The following is a 7,774-nucleotide window of genomic DNA, read 5'->3' on the forward strand; positions in this document are numbered from 1 at the left end:
GTTCCAACAACTAAAACATTGCATTTTAATTATTTTCAATTCATTAAACCATTACATTGTAACACTCTGAAAGTTAATGGTGCGAACAAATGTGATTTTGAAACCTTGTTTTCTAATGATTGAGCCTTAAAATATTATTAATTAATATTTACAAGTCTATTATGGTATTATATTAAATTTTGGTTTTTGAATTTTATTGAATTAATAGCTAATTAAGGTACAATTTTAACGACCCTAAAGTCAGTGGTTTTGAAATATGAGGTATCGGGATCTTATTTTTGTAAATCGAGCCCATAAATATTTTAAATAGTTACGGAGTTATTGTATAGGTGAATTGAATTTTTGATAGGTGTCATGTGCAAAATGGTGTGCGATTCTTGTGCAAGTATACACATCAGTTTAAGTAATAAAGAGGTAAGTGAGTATCATTCCCACGAGGATCGAATTGAGGCATAAAATTGGTCAATTTATCTTAATAAAGTCAAGTTAATGCTATAGTAAAATGATTGAAGGAAATGTTATGGAAAAAACTAAGGTAAATATGCGATGATGGGTAAATAATTGGAATTGCTATGGCAAAGGTGATAACAAAAATGTAAATATGGGAACTATTACTTGAATAATATATAAATGAACAAATAATCAACTAAGAATGCTAAGGTGAATATTTCAGCAGAGAATCAAGTATAGGGTCTAAGATATTTATGTGGAAGGTTGGGATTACTCAAAATCAACCTTACTGTCAATAATGTCGTGGAAAAATCTTGATTAACTTACTGTGCAAAAGAGTCATAGAGAGCTCTGCCCCTTTCAGGGGCAAAACCTCAAGTTACTGTCCCTGCTCATATAGGGCCTTAATACAGTAACCTATGTAATTCCTTCTTTATGACACAAGCATCATTCAAATTTTGCTCATGCCATCCAATATTAGTTAAGTAATCTAACCTTTCCCGCATTAAATCAATTTAACAAGAATAATATGCCATTGACTATTCCTAAGGATTGCACTTAAACAATTGAATGGGCACTAAAATAATCAGATTTATACCATAGAAACTTAAAATAGTTAAATATCATCAAAATAACCCCAACTCGATGTGATTTAACTCATCGGTTGGAAAATATAATTCCAGACCATCATCATCGTTTACAACTAAATAAGTTCACAAAAGAGAACTAAGGAAATAATGAAATAATGTCGGGAAAATAGCTTCCGTTGGTCCACACTTCAGCAGCACAGTACTGTGTTGACCGAGAGGATGACTTCCTCTTCCAGTTGAGATCTCTTACTCTACTACTTTTCTCTGGGATGCCTTTTGAGGTTTCTTTCACCGTCCTTTTATAGATAGAGTTCAACCAATCAATTTGTGTTAATCTCCTCCTCTTTTCTAGGGTGATTTATTTGGTACATTTTTAAATTTCAAATTGAAACAACTACACGTGAAACGATTGACTCAGTCTTCCTAGCATTGCTGCGGCACTCGTGCTGGCATATCATCTGCACTTTGCCCTAGAAAAACTTCACTCCTTTATTTCATTTCTTCGAAAACCTGTTCTTTTCCTACCACCACACAAAACTTCCACAAAAACCAATTAAAAGCACCAAATAACTCAATAGAGTCTAAGTCTGAATGCAATATAACAAATGCTAATTAAAATTCCCTAAGGTGCAACAAAATATACCTAAGTACAAACAATTAGTTAGGCCAAAACGTAGAAAGTATAACTCTTTTCAAGAGTTATTAATAGGTAATTTTTTTCAAATTACTGACTAATTAAGGTATAATGACTAAATTATAAAAGTGGTAAAAGTTAATCGCTATGTGTTTTTAATTAATTGAAGGACCAATTAAGCAATTAAGCCATTAGAGAATGAATATACGGTAGTGGATGACACTAGAAACCCACCAAGTGATGTTAATTGTGCTTAAACTTAGTTAATAAATGTTAATTTAAGCTAATTATAATTACTTAAAAGCTAATTATATGTATATAAACCAAAATAAAAAAGTCATCATCTTTTATGTTTTCTTCTCTCCATCAAATTCACTAAAGAACCTAAAGAAGCCATTGTTTTTTAGCTTCAAACTTTCGACCCTTTGGTAAGTGTTTTCAATTAAATATGTTTCTTGTAATTTTTAAACTTTTGAGATCCTAGGAGCTTGATTTAGATAACCCATTCACTAATTTACAAAACTATTAAAGTTTACAAAAGTTTCCATTGTTGAATCTTGAAGCTTTTGATACTAAATTGTCAAGTTTTAAGGTTAGATTTGAAAAAGGACTAGTTTGTAAAATGAAATCATTAGTATTGAATTTAGGGACTAAAATGAAATAATTTCAAATTTGGTTTAAAATTTCTATAAATATAGTTATTAGAGGGCTTTAGAAGGATAAAATTGAGATTGATTTTGAAATCAAGACTCAAATTTGAAATTTGTAGTAATTTCAATTTTAGGGACTAAATTAAATAAAATATGAAAATTTAGGGAATTTTGACAAATGAAAATTAAATTTTCATATGCATATAATTATTTGATATAATGTATTTGGGAGTGATAAACTGAAACCGATTATCGATAGATCAATATTTGAATTGAGTCGAGGATAACCAAGAAAAAGGGAAATTTTCTTATTAGTCCCTTCAATTCAACTTGTCTGCCAATTTTTTCAAGTAAGTTCATATGGTAAAATTATATTTAAATTTTTATTTAATTGAATTATGCATGTATGAATGTTTAATTATACTTTGAAATTTTTACTATTTAGTATGAAAGGTGAAATATTGACTAATTTGTAAAGTACTACAAATGTGATAATTCTAAACTTGAATGAAATACTGAAGGGATATGAAATATGTTATAGCAGACGGTATGTACATGATGATGCTATAGCGATATAAATGTTACGAATTCAGTATTAATACCCGTGTGAATTTAGTAAACTATTAGGATAAGATTGACATGCCAACAAGGTTAGTTGCGTGATTGTACAGATTTGCACTTCAGTGCCTCTGTACAACACTACAGTGATTTCTGATGTGGTTAGTTACTTGTGTATCCAATTTTATTTACTAGAGTTCATCAGGTTAAATGGTAAAAGAAAATAGATGAATTGTGATCAAACAACATAAATTTGATTATAATATATTAATTGTTGTATTGATTATGAAAATGGAAATAAAATGTTGTGATGTGTAATTAGAAATGTTTTTTCATGAAATAGTATATGATATGGTTTCAACTTAACTCACCTTGTTGTTATGTGTTATAACATGTTAGGCATTCTTTGCCGAGTAAGTAACTAGTTGTGTTTATATGTATAATAAAGTAAGTTTACATTTCAATACCTATGAATGTACTAAGCATTCAATATACTTATACCATTGTGTCTTTTCCTTATGGTTTCAGTTTACGAGTGTGACGATAAGATCGCATAGAAGCTTACACTATCCACCTATCAATTCAATAGACTTTTACTCACTTTGTACCTCGGTATTGTGGCATTTACATAGGTGTTGTCTATGTGTCTCCTGTGAATGATATTTTGGGTTGAACTTAGTTTAATGCTAAATCTTGTAAATTTATTTGCATATATGTAAAAAAAAATACATGTTTTGGTATGCTTGGAGGTTGATGGATAAGTTAAGTAGTTGAAATGGAAATGTCATGATGAATTGGTAAGGTATGAAACTCATAGTGTATAATTAGCATGAAATGGTATGGGAATTTGATAGGAATGAATAAATTATATTCATGTTAACATTTTTGGTATGACTTGTTGTGAAATGGTGCCAATTGTGGCATATTCGTATGAGATGGTAATGTTTGATCTATCATCTAATTGATATTTTGAGTATGTTTTGATATGGTATGGTTCAAATGATGGAGTAAAATGGTAACATATGTTTAGAATGAGTAGTGATGTATGTTTGAATGATTATGAATTCATAGGTTTAAATGATATGCTTAAGTGTCTAATTGGTGCATACTAGTTTGATGGCTATGAGATGGTAAAATGGATGTTTGTTATAAGTTTTGAATTGGTTTTATGTAGGACATAAGTGTGAATTATGTATCAATTGTGCTAATGGTTTGGCTTCGCATGAAATAGGTATCAAATGGCCTAAAATGTACAAAAAAACAGAGTCTACATCAAGACAAGAAACTCTCATCGTCGCAATGTCAGCCGATATTTTATGACGTCCCGACATTGAGGGGTTGGACATCACAATGTGACAAACTATTTGGCGACGTCACGATGTCGGCCCTAGATTTTCAAAACTTTACAATTTGGTTCTAATTCCTAATCAAGTCAACAAAAGAGCTTTTGTAAGCTCAATTAAGGTTCGAATTTAGTTGTGAATTGTATTATAAATGTGTTTAAGTCATAAATGTTTTTTTTATTGATGTATTTATTGTACTCTATCAGAAGTTACTCAGGAAACTCAAACCCAACAATCTGGTTAGGCAAGGGGTGTTACAACATGCAACTACTAAATGTGAATTAAACAAGTGATGTTCCTGACAGACATAAGTTTTGGGACAAGCCACTCAAAATTTAATTACCACCCATAAAATACATTAACATAACCATCAAGCAAAATAATAATGCAATATTGTACATGGAAGCTTCTTTTTTTGGCTTTCATTAGCTTCTCTCTCAGACTCAACTTTCTTGCAATTCAAAATTACTTGTGCAATCCTCAATTTTTGATTCTCCCTCAAACAATATATTATTTTCAATTCATGAATCAAACTCCTGAAGTTATCTTCACTTGCCTCAAACAACATATTATTTTCAATTCATGAATCTAACTCCTGAAGTTATCTTCTCTTGCACATTCTTCCTTAGTGCTTGAATCAATCCAATTGAAAAACTCACATCCACCTTTCTGTTATACACAAATCAATAAAAAAATGACAATTTAAATTTTACAATTTCGAAACCTAATTTCTTTTACTTTGCAAAAATGGAGAAAACCTCATATCAACTATCAACAAACCCAACTTTTTTAGCTTACATTCTATTAAAAAAAAGAAAATATGAAAAAATCAATTATCACTTTTAAACCCAAAAAATCAAATAACCATTTCCAAAGGTTTCTTTGAAAAATCAAAATACTAACCTCAAAATACATAGAGGAATCATAAAATTCATTCCTTTTACTTGATAGAGTTTTGGAGATAAGAATCTCAACCCTAAATCGACAATGAAAAAAATATTTCTTCAACGTATCATTCCTTTTGAGTTTGATGAGAATACCGACATCTTGAGCAATGTAGGGCTTCTCAATTATTTGTTCAACTCAACTCAAGGAGAAAAAAAAAGAAGAGCACAAGAATTATGGCAAAAAAAAAACCCAAGTTGAACCCAAGACAAATACCACTGTATAAATATGAGAAGAAGAAGAAGAAGAAGAAGATATTAAAAAGAGAACTAATCAAATATACAGATGGAAAATAAAAGAAAATATAAAGGAAAATTTTGGGGAATTATGACACATGTCAGGCGCTGACTGGCCTTGGACTACCATGTCAAATTTCATAACAGTTTGGGGTGAGTTGTTTGACGAAATCAAGCCACAGGTATCAAATTAAGACAAAAATCCACAAGCAACATATTTAGGAATGAAGGATAGTTCAAAGGGCAAATCACCATTAGTAGCCCAAAAGAGTATAAACTAAATGAAGTTATTTGTATTTTGCATATTACATATGACTATGTTTAAATTAATAACATCAAATTATGACAGTAATTAATGTTTTCTTATTATTTAGTCGACAAATTGGAGTGATGTGTTTTAATCTAAAAATTACTAAACTAATTTAACTAAAATGGCAACAGAGAATGAATTAGGAAAAAATCGAAAGATAACCAATGAAAGAGACAATACCTAGGAAAGAATCCACCTATTCTTCTATTATTATGAATCTAAATTAAAGGATTTATTCACTTGTTATCTTGATCCGTAGAAATCCCTAAATTATGTTAATATCTCTTTCGAGAGTAAGAACAACTAACTCTAGGTTGATTAATCGGAATCTCTTTCTAATTAAAACCCTTAGCGTCGCATTAATTAGATCTATGGATTCCCCTATTAGATTTGACTCTAATCCGATAGATTTATGTCATCCTATTTCTAGGATTGCTTGCAACTCCACCCAATTATGCTAGATCTACTCTTAAGCATGAACTTTTCCTCCACTAAATTAAGCACATTAAACATGAATTAATATCCCGAAAATATTAAAACAAGAAATTAACACACATAATTGAGAACAAGAATCAAGTATTTATCATATAAATCAGAAATCAAATAATAGAATTTGTCATAGGTTTCATCTTCCCTAGGTATCTAGGGAATTAGTTTATAATCCTAAATGAAAACATCTCAAAGTCAGAAAACCACAAGACATAAAGAAACTCAATAAAACTTCTAAAGAAATTAAAATGAGATCTTCAATCTTGATGAAGACTCGCTTTTGAGTTGGCTCCGATAGTGTTTCTCGAGTGCTTTTTTCGATCTTCTCTGATGGTTCCCTTATCTCTTCTTCTAATTGGTATTTATAGACTTTAAAATGCTCAAAAAGCCTAAAAATTTCATTTTTCTGCGCGTTTGGAAAGCAAGGTGCAAAATTGACGCGGGCTGGCACATGGGCGTGTGTTTAGCCCGTATGGAAATGCCCAGGCCGTATGGCTCTTGACAACAACTCTATTTATCCAATTTTGGCTCGTTTTTCGCTCATTTTTCTCCCAAATGCTCTCTTAAGTATAGACACATGAATTTAAATTATTAGGAGCATCAAATTAACTAATTTGTATAATTAATCATCCAAAAATGCAGTAAGAATGAGATTAAAATATGTTACTTTTATAACTTATCAAATTTCCCCACACTTAAGCGTTTATTTGTCCTCAAGCAAAATCCTCTACTCTCATTAAAATTAATCTTTCTCAACTTGTAATTCTCATCAATAATGTTTCGAAATAATTCACGAATAATCATGCATTGACAATTCAACTAAAAGGGCACTAAAGGTTCAAACAATCCAAGTCAAAATTTATAAAGCCCAAAAACATAGGTATCTCCCCTTATTTAAGTAATTACTTTTAATTCAAAATCTACAAGAATTGATGTCCTCACTAAAGATTAACTCAAATCACTCAGAGTATTTAAGGTTCAAGAATAAGCACTCAATAGTTGAATGAGAAATGTCATTACCATAGGCTTGCATGAAAATCAAATCTCCACCACTATAAAATGATATGATACACAAATCAACAAGTCTTTAAGAGGTTGTAATGGGGCTTAGGTTAAGGGTGTAGAGAAAGGACAGAAAAGTTAGTTATAATTGAGATCAAATTTATAAATTACTAAACTAGAAAAAATAAACAAATGCTGAATTAAAAACAAGTCATAAATCAAGAACTATTCAAGAAAAAAAACGTACTTCTTCTCAAAATATGAATTTAACTGTTCAAGCTCAATCAACAAATAAAACTAATTATTAATCAATATTTTTTTCTTTTTTGATCTTTTTTTCTTTTTTCTTTTTTCTTTTTTTACAAGAACAATAAGAAATAATTCAGCAAATTAACCAGAAGAGCATAGCTAGGGAACTAACCAAATCAAATCTCGACAAAAAGGGATTCAATAAAATGGGAAAAAGTCTCAACTAAAAAATGAGTTATGGGTTAACATTAATGGGTAAATCAAGAAACGCTGTGTTAGGCTCAACGGGGTTCACTAAGGGTTAATTAAAAAGGTAGA

This window comes from Gossypium raimondii, chromosome 10, assembly GCF_025698545.1.
Source record: "Gossypium raimondii isolate GPD5lz chromosome 10, ASM2569854v1, whole genome shotgun sequence".
In the NCBI taxonomy this organism is placed as follows: Eukaryota; Viridiplantae; Streptophyta; class Magnoliopsida; order Malvales; family Malvaceae; genus Gossypium; species Gossypium raimondii.